This window comes from Crocodylus porosus, unplaced genomic scaffold (assembly GCF_001723895.1).
Source record: "Crocodylus porosus isolate Cpor-Errol unplaced genomic scaffold, CroPor_comp1, whole genome shotgun sequence".
Lineage (NCBI taxonomy): Eukaryota > Metazoa > Chordata > Crocodylia > Crocodylidae > Crocodylus > Crocodylus porosus.
Window position 1 is genome coordinate 66,778,508 of NW_017728949.1, and position 12,993 is coordinate 66,791,500.

At 43.8% G+C, this 12,993-nt stretch overlaps 1 protein-coding gene across 7 annotated transcripts in view; it reads right to left on the reverse strand.

Moving 5' to 3' along the window:
- Nucleotides 1–12,993, reverse strand: part of NCKAP5 (NCK associated protein 5) — a 685,167-nt gene that overhangs the window by 441,423 nt on the left and 230,751 nt on the right. The window contains exon 1 of one of the 7 annotated variants that reach the window (XM_019553972.1): nucleotides 12,591–12,736. The exons of the other annotated variants lie outside the window; for them this stretch is intronic. The gene's annotated coding sequence lies outside the window, so the exon portion shown is untranslated. Of the gene's footprint in view, nucleotides 1–12,590; nucleotides 12,737–12,993 lie in introns of those variants that run through there. 7 annotated transcript variants of the gene reach the window in all.

Sequence of the window (12,993 nt, forward strand, 5' to 3'; positions counted from 1 at the left end):
TTATACTAAGCTGAGCACACAATACAGTCTAATCCAGATGGTAAAAAATGGGGGGCTTTGCATTGATTCGACTATAAGCCAGATTTGATCTAATAACATCAGACCTATACTTTTATCTTTTAAAATGTATTGGGGGGAGCGGGAAACAGAATTTGAATCTATAGATTCTTCATCGGAGCAATGAAACTAGCTGCAACTGTTTAACTAAAAGCAGAATTTGGTCATGGGTTAATTTGTTTTCCTTTTTTAATTCTTAACTTCCTCAAAAGAAACTTCAGCAGCATTCTTTGAAAAGCTATCAAACAGAAAAGGTCTGGAATTTACAATACTATATTTGGAATTTCTCAAACTGAAGTTGTTCTTGGAGCACAGCTCCATGCTCATGTCAGTCAAAACGTCTTTGATTTTTCTTAGTGTTGCTGTGTGTTCACACGCACGCAGAGCTAATAGTAACTCTTGTGCTGCTGTTACGGTTTAGGCCAGAGGGGTCAAACTCACCCGGGGCCCCAAACTGGTCCAGCCCACAGGGCTCCTTGCAGGCCACATCTAGCCTAGGGCATGGGGTGGTCATTGCAGCAGCAGCAGGCCCTGCCACAGCAGTGGGACAAGTGGCAGTGGCCAGGCAGCTGAAGGGCAACTGTGTTTGTACAGCCCTCACTCCCCCGCTTGCACAGGAGGTCATGTTCGCTGGGGCCCCAGATTCTGCAGCAGGCCACATCCACCACTGGCCATGCCCCCACATTCTTCTATTCATCAGGCTGGATGGAGTGGCTCTGCAGACTGCATCTGGCCCACAAGCAAGTCATGAGCCAGCCATATGTTTGTCACCACTGGTCTGGACTACCTTTAGTAGTATCAGTAGTATCTGATACCTTTACCTGTATCAGCCCATAGTTGAGTATCTTTGCTGGTTCCCACTCAGCTTCAGATATTAGGCTTTCCTAACATTCAAAGCAATTAATAGACCATACTCCGAATTACTTTAAAGACAAAATGTTGACATTGGCACTTCAAAAGGAAGTGCAGATCACAAAGCTTGGATACAGTATGTCTGAGCTGGGACCAATGTTCCCTGGGACAAGAGAAAGCATTAACATCAGATGAAGCCAGAACATAACTATATTTAAGTAATGCTTTCTACCAGAATGATAACAGAACATTCCCACTCTCCAGAAATAAAATAAATAAAATTATTAGCAAATCATCCAACCAAAACATAAGTGCAACTAATGTTTTGTTTAACCTGAGAAAGAGAGAAAAAGCCCAATAACTCCATAAAGTCTGTCAGGTACTTTAGTACTGCAATTAATAATTACAATAGTAAAATTAGTGTAAAAAAAAAGAAAGGATTCAGATCATGAAAAGTAGAGAAGGGCCCAGAGAACTTTTAACTCATGTAAATGAGTTCAAGTCAGAATGATCTCAGAACCACTAGCAAAAAATGTTCACTTTTGGGCTAAGTATAGACAGTCAAAAAGCCCGAGGCTGAATCAATTCATTCTTTGCAGGTTAGTCTAACCTGCAGAAATTAAATTGAAACAGACGTTTACCTTTGATTCAGGAAATGCAGCCAGAAGCCGGGGCAGTGCTGAAGCACACCTCTTTGGCTGTGTTCGCTTCCTCTTCTTGCTGCCCCCAAAGTCTCTGGGATTTGCAGTCCAGAATCACAGCAGCAAGGTTCAGCAAGGTTGCTCATCACTTCCTCTTTCTGTTTCCAGGTGCCTCTGGGATTTGTAGTCCACAGTTGCAGCCAGCAGTAAGTTTGAGTGGGGGAAGGGGTGTTTAACCCCCCTACCTGGCCCCAGACCCCAGCTGGGGTTTGCCATGGGGTGGGGGACGATCTTCACCCTGTAGACTGGGCTGCATCCCTAGCTGGACTTGTCCCATCCCCCCCGCCCCCATCAGCCAGCCCTCACTGCTGCAGCTAGGGAGCAGAGCGGCAGGGCCAGTCCTACTCTCTGGAGCAGACAGCACAGCTCAGCCCAGGGCTGGAAAGCATTCTGGGATGCTGGGGGAGTGTAATTTAACTTGAACCAAGAAGGGGTCTGGGACAGAAGTTTCTTAAACCAGGTTGCCCTAAATCAGTTAAGTCTGATTCAAACAGGTTTATCTTAACCTAGCTTCAGACATTTTGAAACCGGTTTATGTGGACGGAGCTTCTGTTCTGTTGCAGGTTTAAACCAGTTTCTGATCACTTAAACCAATTTATGTGAAACTTCTGTCCCTACCCTTGGAGGACCGATGAGGTCCCAGAAGAGATAACACCATACATCGTAAGAGAGAGAGAGCCCTCGGGGGGGGGGGGAGGAAAAACAGGGAATTATAGACCAGCCAGTCAAATGATACAACTTTTTACAACTTCTTCCTAGTAATTTCCTGTGTCTTTAAGTTGGAGTATAACTGGGAGGATAATGAGGTGGCCAAGAATCATGCCAAACCAATTTGAATTTTTGGGGGGCAGGGGAAAGGGATAGAAGGGCAGAAAAGAGTGAGCTGGCTTGGTGGATAAAGGGAACGTGGTGACACAGGCTTTTGACAGTACTATATGCCACTCCCCCAAAACAAGCTGAAGAACACAGGACTGCAAGCCTCCCAATTTAATTGGGCTGGTATCTTACATTTGAAGGCAATATCAAATCACTCAACGTCTACAAGAACATTACCATATACCACGGTCACAAAGCACCCCATGAAAAACCAAACCACAAACAAATGGCAAGAGGACAAGGGCGCTACTAATGACTTGACACTGCAATGCCAGGAAATTGCTTAGGTTAAAAATATGCTCAGATGAGTGTAGGCTTATAAAGGAAGGCAAAAAAAAAAAAATCAGTCCAAACAAACAAACACACACACAAGCTAAACCCAGTATCTAGACAACTGAAAGGTTTTCAGCACCATTAGGAGCACCAGCCCACCCCAACTCCCACATCTAGCTGCAGCCAACACCAGACATCCAATGCTTTGGAGAAGTGTGGGCTAGAATGAATTACCATTACATGGATACATAATTGGTTTAATAACTGCGAGAGATGAGTAGCTATTATCGGATCAATGTCAGACTGGCAGGAGGTCTCAAATGCAGTTCCACAGGGGTCTGTCTGGGTGTCTAAGCTGTTTAACATTTTTATTAAATGATGCAGATGATGGAGAGTACATTGAACCTATTTTCAGATGACACAGACGTGGGAGAGGCTGCAAACACTTTGGAGGACAAAACTGAAAGAAATTCTGATAAACTGGGGAACTGGGCAACAGAGTTTCAGTTGGCTGTGCATAAAGACACATGTACAAATGTGGAACTGGGGATAACTGGATTTCCAGTAGCGCTGCCACGAAAGATGTTCTGATGGAGCCCAATCTCAACATGGGTCAGCAATACAAAGCTGTTAAAAACAAGCCAAAACTATTTCATGTTGCAACAACAGAAATACTCAATGTGGGGCACTGGAGGGGGAAGGGACCTCACCCTTGTGTGTGTGTCCCCCACCTCACCCCTATTCCTATTCTGCCCTCCTCACTAAAGGTAGAGCAGCAGCACTAGTGCAGGAGTAGTGGCTGGTGGTTCACAGAGGAAGAAGGTATCACCTCATTTATTTAGCCACTTGGGGGGGGACAGAGGGAAATAAAGTGATGGATTTTTTTTGTCCACTTGACATGCATGTCAAAGACAAAAGAGGTGATATCTCCCCTAGCAGCAATTATTACTACTGCACTGCATGCTGCTGCCACCCAGGGTAGTTACGCCTCCGTCTAAAATAACTTAGGTGCAACGTGTAGAATTTGAGCAAGAAGACCCTCAAGATTCCCCCAAGCCCCATTATTCCTGTATTTGTTTCATATGGAACATGCTTTTATACCAGGGAGTCAAACGCCAGGCCGGTGGAAGTGGGTCATCTGGCCCACTGAGCTTTCCTGAAATTGCCTGTTGACATTTTCAGTTCCCTGCATGAGTTTGATGTTGAAAAAGAGTTGGAGGTGGCCTCATTCTCCTTCACTACTCCGTATCAGCCAATACTATTCTTGACTAGTTGACTGACACCAGAGCCTCTTAGCTCACCCCCAGTGTCTGCTTGATCTTTCCCTTCATTTCCATGAAATCCACGAAATTGCAATTTTGGTAGCTCCCTAATTATGAGTCAGGCTGTGGCATCAAAGTTTCCTAGGAAGCTGTGTGAAGACAAACTAAGCATATTAGAACAGTCTTTGAAAAAGCAACAATTTCTCTGCACACAAGCACCCACCCAGGTAACAGAGCAGTGAGACATACCCATGTCCGTTCTCAAGGAACTGCCACTTCTTCACAACTCTTTGCTAAGGGAAAAATTCTTAAAGTGTATGATAAAGGCTGCAGATGTGGCCAGAGAAGCAGCAAGCCCTGGGAAATATTAGCCAACAGATCTAACTAATCTGATAATTTGCAGTCAACTCCAGAACAAGGTGAAGACTTTTTCAGTAGCAATTGATGAAAGCACAAATGCGAGTGATGTTGCACACCTAGCTGGGCTTGGTCAGGGTGAGAGATTATGGGTATGGCCCTCAGGTGTCTGTAAAGCAGGGAATATGCTCTGCCAACAGGTTTCAGTTTGACACCATGGTTATACAGTAAGAAATATTTCTGAATAAGAAACCCTGAAGTTTGAAATGTTGATTTAATGCAAAATGATTCCACTTCCCATAAAAAAGGCATGGGGTGGGGAAGTTGCTAGTTTGCCTGCATCTCAGCACATATTCCACCCAATCAATCCCCTAATCCTGACTCATCCCAATAGCCACTTTCTTCATTCCTGCTCTTGTGCTGTAGAACATGTCTGGCATATCTCATGGCTAGAATGATGTCCTCTATGACAATGTTTCTCTCTCCTCAATCTGTTTTGCAATCTCCCTTGACATACAGTATTTCTCAGACTCAGGTGAATCTACACCTGCCCTCTCAGCCAACTTTTTCTATTTTTTTCTGTCTTCTAATCCTTGATTCCTGACTCTCTTTCCTCGCCGCCTATAATTTTCCACATTTTCTCCCTTTCCACAGAATATTTTGACATTGTCAGTCTTTGTTCCAAAATAGTTTTTTCGTTTTGTTTTTTTTAAGAATCTGGAATTTGTCACAGGACAGAACATCTGACTTTCACCCAGCTCTAAAGCTGGTCAACCACATTTCTCTGCTTTCATGAATGAATTTGTCCACATTATTCTATGCATTTTTTGTCTCATCTTACACTTACATTTTTAGCTCTGTGCAGCAAACACTTTTTTGTTCAGGGCTAGTACAATGAAGCCCTCGAGTAGGACCCCTAGTCAACTGCCAATAAACATGTGAATTTACTTTGACAAATGTGAATATTGATATAAGTATGACAGCATAATGCAAGAATAGATGTTGCATTTGTCCTGGGACAAGCTGTCCCCATGTTTGTCCTGAAACAAATATCCTGGGATTGGTGTGTATACACTGCCCTTCCAGTTAGGATTTAGCAAGCGGCTGAATGCACTGATGCTTTTTGCCATTTATTCGAAGATGCAATCCTCTAACAACCATTAAGATGCACTTCACGGTACCCCAGGACAAGCTGTTAGCACTTGTTTTCCCATGAACCTTTGTAAAGCTTGTCCCAGGACAATGAACATGGACACCTGAACAACTGCATTTTGTCCTAAGATGAAATGGTTTCTTCCAGGACCAATGCAAGATTTGTTTGTGGCCTAAGGTGCCAACCTGCCCTGCCTTCTGCCCAAGTTCAAATTAATTACCCCAACTGAACAGAACTGTACATGAGCACAGTAAAATTTAATTTCTGTTGGTAGCTATTATTTTGCTAGCAGTAGCAACTGGGTTCTAAACTGTGACCTCTTTGTAACCATCCACAGTACTGTTTGCTTGAGCTAGGTATATCTTCCAATATTAAGCTGAAGAACGGTCTAGCTTTCCCTTTGTAAATAAGAGGGCTTCCTTTAGCTCATCCTGTAGTTAGTATATCAAAATTGGAAAGTATACTGTATTGAAACTGGAAAAACAAAAATAGAAAGTCCAATTGCCTTGGTAGGGACTTTTAAATTTGCTTTGCAGCTACTCACAGGCAGCACCACAAGAAGGTAGTCACTCCCCCAGCAAAATACTGTGCTCCTGTATGGTCCAGAATTTGTCACTCTAAAAAGATCAACACTGTACTTCATGGTGCACTGAGCTCATAACAGGCTGCACAACCTACGCACACAGATGTACTCCCTGTACTCTCAGGCATTGGACCAAATGATATAAGACAGACCCAAACACCATTACTAGCAATAGAGACAAGAGATGATGAAAATCACCAGCTTCATCAACTGTTAACTGAAGATGCAAACAGATGGAGGCTTAAGAGGCTTAAAAGTCATAAACCGTTTGTACATGAAGCCTACAAGATCCTGGAAGAGGCTGGGGAAGCTGAATCAAACCTATGGGCAGCAACAGAGTGGGCCAACCACTGGAAAAGGTCACACCTATTCCTACAGCATTTATATCAACACCAAATAAGTCCCCCATTGGACATGACCTTGACAGAGAAGTATGGATTAAGCAGAACAGACTGAGATCTGGATATGGATGCTTCAGAACAACACTTCACAAGATGAACATCTTGGACAGCCCTCTGCATGAATGTGGTATCCAACAAACAGCACAGCACTTCATCAAAAGCTGCAATCTTTACAAATGCCCAGACACAGTAGATGGAATCCACACATTGATTGATAATACCAAATAGTGGGGACGTCTACACAAGACCCTAAGTGCACAGTAGACTGATTCTACTGCACCTTAGCATGTCATGGCAAAAGCCATGCTAACACGCTAATGCGCAGTAGAATTAGTCTACTGAGCATTAGCATAAAAAAAAACCTGTGCGCCCATGCTACTACGCAGTAGCACCAGTTAATGCACGTTTGGTTAGTACCCATTATTACAGGTACTAATCTGAATGTGCAGTAACCACCGTACATTAATGAACGTGTCAACATGCCTACTGACAGAGATTTGGAAGTTGATATCTGATGCCAAGCAAAAGAAAAAGCACCCAAAAAGACTGTTTATGCTAACAGAGGGCTCTGCTTCATGAACTTCAAATCCTTCATCTAAGAGCAAAAATTGGAGGCAATCCCTGCATTCCCCTGTATTATTATACACACTATTTATAATTTAACCATACACTAATCTGCTTGTATGTTGGCATGCAACAATCCCATTAACATCAACTAGGCATGATTCTGATTAGATGTTCAACAGAAAACGAGGGAAAAAAATCACTAGAGTGGAGTTGCAGGAATATAAAACTGGTATGAGACACAAGGTCAGACAATGCATGTTCAGTGTGACTCAAAGAGTTACTTTGGAACAACTCCAAAGTTAATGGGAAAACTAAATTACTCCACCGGTTTTGGATCAGACTCTACAAATATGACATTCTATGCACCGTTACGTATGGCAATGTACATTAAACACATACCATGGATTTCAATAAGACTTACAGTATTTATGATGTCACATTCCACTGTGCCTTCAGTGAACCACAACATAGCAAAGAGAGAAAGAAAACCTATGTGCAAGCAAAACTACTGATGTCAGCGAGGTCATCAGTAGTTTAAGAAAGTACAAGTTTGGCTTCTAATTCTTTGTCTGGCCAGCATACCATATGTAAACTTGTACACTGGGCATAACCTATAGGCAACAGCTTGAAAGTAGAGAAAAATAAATACTGGGAAAGTTATGTATACATTGCATTTCAATTAGCTTTGAAATGTCCTGGCCCAGGACTGTGCCTACAGCTTTAATATTCGCCAATGACAACAGAATTGTTATAAGCAACATAGCTCATCTTCAGGAAAAAAATAAGCGCAAGAGTACAGTAGTATATCCAATGGCTGGTAACGTTCCTCTTGGGAAAAGGAAGTGATTTTTTTCTTCCTTTCATGTCACAGAGAACAATATACATTACTGGACAAAGGCCAGGAATGTACTGTCACTGAGAGTCTTCTGAGATATAAAAAAGTTAGCTTAATGAGATGAATGCATTGTCCATTTAGGGCAACAAAGGCCAACAGGATCTGAGATTCTATCAAAAGGGATATTATAAACAATACAAGGACAACTATTATAACACTGAACAAAGATGTAGGGAAACCAATTGGCAGGCATTTAACTTGGCTGAGATAGTTTGGTATTACACAGTTTAAAAGCAACCTAGAAAAGAAGAGAAAAAGAGGCAATGCCTTTTTGCTTCTTTATGACATCATAAAATCCTGGAAGTTTGTTCTGGTTCTCCCACTTTTAACAATTATTCTTCTCTCTCCGTCTTGTTTTGTTTTGCTTTTTCCTGCTCTGTCTAAGGTAGGTTGAGTCTGAGGCTGCCTCTTTTTATAGTAGGATCTTTTTTTATTTTGATGAAACTGTGAACACACAATCCATAAGAAGAGGGGTGGAAGTAAGGAAGTTTTAACAACAACAACAGAACTCCAACATTACCCAACCCAAGAACTGATTTTTTTTTTGCCATTCTCCCATCCCTCTTTCCCACCTTTTAATACAAACTTGACCAGTTTTTGAGACTGACTTTTTGTTCTCAAGATTTTCCCTGCAAGACTGGGGAGCTAAAACTTTCAGAATTCACTTTTTAAAAGTGATTCTTGCATAAGCAAATGATGCCTGGCGCTAGGACATTAAGAAAAACACTAAGGACATCATAGGAGTTGTTGGCAACAGCACAGAACTTTTCTCAAATGCACTCAAATTAAATGTATTACCAAAAAACATTTTCACTTGTCTGATTTTTTAAAATCAGGTCTCACTTGTTCTGATTTTGTTTTCAAAACTTCTCTGACAACTTAATTCTACTAGTCCTTCAGCCACTGCTAGAGGCAATCAGAGTACATAAGTACCGACCTAAATTTTAAGTTAGAACAGGCAAAAGTGTCTCTTTATAATACTTTCAGCCATGAAAGACAGAAGCAGGCTTTCCTTTGCAGACCATCTTCAAAATTACTTCCTGATCAGCAACAGCTCCAGAACTAGAAAGATGAGAAGGCAAAGAGTGTCTGAGCAAATCCCTCAGCCTCGTTCCAGTGCAACATGTGGCCGATGTCTTGGTAAGAGCTGTGGTCTCAAACCTCCATAATAATCCCAGCAAGGTAGGGAATTAGCAATAGAAACCATATTTGCTTTACAACCCTTCCCATGCTAAAACTGTTGGATTACACGGATTAGATTTTAACCAGGGTCAAACTAATAGTAGATAACTGGGGGAGTCCTTGAAGATAACGACAACAAAGGTGGGGGAGGGGAATAGCCTTCTACTCCCTTTCCTAAGTAGCTTGTCATTAAAGCCCCTGTCCTGAAAATATCACACAGGTTCTTTACTGCTGTGAGTAGCCCAGTGATTTCAAGGAGGCAGCAATTCAGTCAGTCATGCACATAAAGATTTGCAGGACTAGGGCCTTAACAAGCAATTCATTAGCAGAGGGCAGGGTTGTCCAACTAAGCAACTACAGGCTGTATGGGACTCGCCAATGGGGGCCACACACCCCAGGGGGATGCCCAACCCCAGTGTTTGGGATGCAAGAGGGAAAGATATACTTCTGAGGCCAAGAACAGCCACAATGTTATTCTTAGAAAGATGGTCCAGCAATAACCACAAAATCATCCAAAAGCTTTTTTTTTCCAGTTTGCTGTCAAAGGGTGCGGACAGAAGTGACATGTGTTGCACCATCAGCCCCCTTAGAGCAGTCTACCAACATACTATGACAGAAGTACACGGCAGCAGAGCACGTTAAAAGTGGCTGATCACGTGAAAAATTAACCCTCATCTAATGAGGGATCAGTTGAAAGCGCTCTGAAGTGGAGCACCTTAGGGAACTTCTGTCACCCCCTCACGTGATCAGGGCTGGGCTGCCCAGTCCAGCTCCCAGGGCTGCCTGAAGGAAGGAAGGGGGAGAGAACTGTGGGCTGGGGTTTGCCCAGCCTGAGCTGGAGTGGGGGGCAGGTGGACTGGAGTCCCCCTCACCTTGCCCCCCCAGCCTCTTCCTTTTCTAGCTCAGGCAGGCCAAACCCCATCCCACAGCTCCCTTCCCTCCCAGCTCCCTGCCCCCTTCCTGCAGACAGCACTGGAGCTGGAGTGGGGGGGGCTAGGGAAGAGAGGTTGCAGGCAGGCTCCTCTGCTGGATCAGCTCCAAAGTGGAGCTTGATTCCCTCCCCCGCCCTAAACCCAACAGGAGAATGTCTGTTGAGTGATGGGGACAGTCGCTCTAACTTGTGGTGCTTTCTGTAAAGTGCCATGAGTTAGAGCAAGGACCTGCACATCTGTCAGCACCCAGGTTATCTACATGGAGCTTCCTTTCCCTCCTCAACGTCTCATCAGTATATCACTGAGATTACGTAGGGACACGGGCATGACTACTTCCTTTGAACTTCCAGATTCATGTCAGGCAGGTAAATATTTTGCTGAAATGAGATCACATTACTCAATGAGATTCCTCAAATACTACTCAACTAGAGAAGGAATTGAAGAGTCAAGTCCACAGTGAGTTGCATGCACTACCTACCTACCTATGTCGCTTTCAATAGCTAACGGCCCAGAAACAAATTCTGGGATACCTTCAAATACCCAACGCTCTGAAGCAGAAACCCGGTATATATAGCACTTTATCGAATCACCATTTTTGTGACCTTACAATCCATATCAAGTGTAGTAAACTGTCACAAATACAGAGAAAACGTCTAAATTTGCAGCGCCACAAATAGGACAGCGATTTCAGTTTTACCACTGTCAAGCCAGCGGAGCTCCACTAGACACCAAGTGAACTGAGCTCAGACTCTTAGCTCTCAGCCTCAGCAAATAAATTAGGAATACTGAGTACTTCACCCTCTCCCCCACCCCCAAAAGTACAATTATTGAATTTCTCCAATTTGTTTCCCTTTAAACAAGGAGAGCATTTGGGGCAGCATTCTAGATACTCAAGTCACAAGAAACATGTTGATCTCAACACCAATTCATTACTGATAATCTGCACCAAGATCCCAAGGAAAAAATCCTACAGGTTTTGAGTACTGGCGAGCTTATTCCCAACTACGTTGAAAAACTTAACTGGTCAGTTCCGGCATCTCTGAGTAATTTTTATTGACCTACTAACCTGTAACTCTGGGAAGCCTGGAACTAAAAATGCAATAATGGCTAGCAAATACAAGACTGCAAACAAAGTGTAATAATCTTAAGTAAACGACTGCCAAGCAAAAGTCCTGCAGATCAAACAGTTCCCACGAAGCCTTCTGCTATTAACTAGTGAAAAGGTCCCATGACAGCTCCACAGTCATGCACAATAACAGATCGCTGCCCTTGTTTACTTACATAGCTTATCTGCGATCCAGTAATATACACACTCAGCCCCTCAGATTGAAATCCCTTGCCTATGAATTGTTACCTTGCTTGTTAAAAAGTTAGCATAGCAAACTTTCTAATGATAAATGATGAGCACTGCTTAAAAATAAAATCAATACAAGTTTACAACTGGATAGCCTGTAAACCATTTCAACAGCAATGCCGTGAGTATTACTATATTCAGTTACGGGAGCCAGTTATCTAAAATATAACTTCAAACAGAATATTACGTTTAGCAACACCGTGTCAGCTGTGAGGCCTCCAGAATTTATGCCGCTTACAAAAAAAAATGGACCTTGAAGCAAGCTGCAAGGTCATTATACTTTTGGTTTTACATCACTTCCCAGGTAAACCCTTCACTTCATGGGCAAACTCCCTCCTCCCCTGAAAAAATGGATGGGGGGTCTATGACTGCTCTTTATAGAAGGGACAACTGAAAGTTTCTCAGACAGGAACAGCGATTGATCACTCAGCACTCTATTTTTTTTCTCTTCCTGCCTTGTGTACTTTAAACTTTGGCAAATTTGACTTCATTTTCTTCCGAGTCTTTTTCCCTTCCAGCCACACCACATCACTTGTGCCGCATCATGCCGATTCATTTTTAAAACTATTTCACTGCAACAAGCGCGCCAAATCGTTTGGCTGCTTCTACCAGAATCGCACGAGACAAGGAGAAAGAAAATACAGCACCTCTGAAGCAACAGGGTCGACAGGCTCACTCTAGGAAAGCATCATATAGAAAGCAAACATCACATGGCTCATCATCATGCTCCTGCTCAAGGCAAACCCCTAAGAACGCTGCACTGATCTGATTTCTTTTCCTCCATCCTAAAAGAAGAAAAAGGAAAGAAAAAAAAAAAAAGGAAAATAAATCATGGTCGTGTCAGGCCATTCGTGTCGCCGGGATTCGGAGGACAACACAGAAGACGCTGTCTGCACGCAACCTCAAGTCTCTGAGACGCTTTGCATGGCAGGAGAGAGCTGCCCAGCACCAGCTGTGCACAAACACCAACTGAACGTGTCACTAGCCCAGGTTTCGCCGCTGCCCAGGCTCAGCCAAGCAGACCGTTTCTGGATGCAGTCGCTGTTCGCACCAACCCCACAGGCACACAGGGAAAAAGACAGAGAGACAGAAAACAACCCCTAAAAAAACAAAAAAAAACCCAACCCCCCCGGTGCACCGGTTACCTGTGCTGTCCTCCTCTGCTTGAAAAGCAGTGAGAAAGTGCTCAGCTCCCCCATAAGGGGAGGTGGGGGGGGAACCAGAGAAGGAAATTGCTATTTCTGGGCTCTACAAGGAACTGATTTCTTTAGCAAGTTTGTTTCCGGAGAGCTGTCGGGGTCAGCAGCAGCCCGCTGGCCGGGCCCGGGCGCCGGAGCCGGAGCGCCCCGGGCCGCAGGGAGACTCCGCCCGGGCCGCGCACCCCGGGGGAGGCGGGGATTCACCGACATGCCCGAGCATCCCGAGCCGCGGCGACACGCGCCTCGCTCCTCTTTAAAAAAAAGGGGGGGAAGGGGGATTTCGGAGCCATCCATCAGCATTAAGCCGCTTAGGGATGCGGAGCAATTCGGCGCCGCGGTTGCTAGTAGC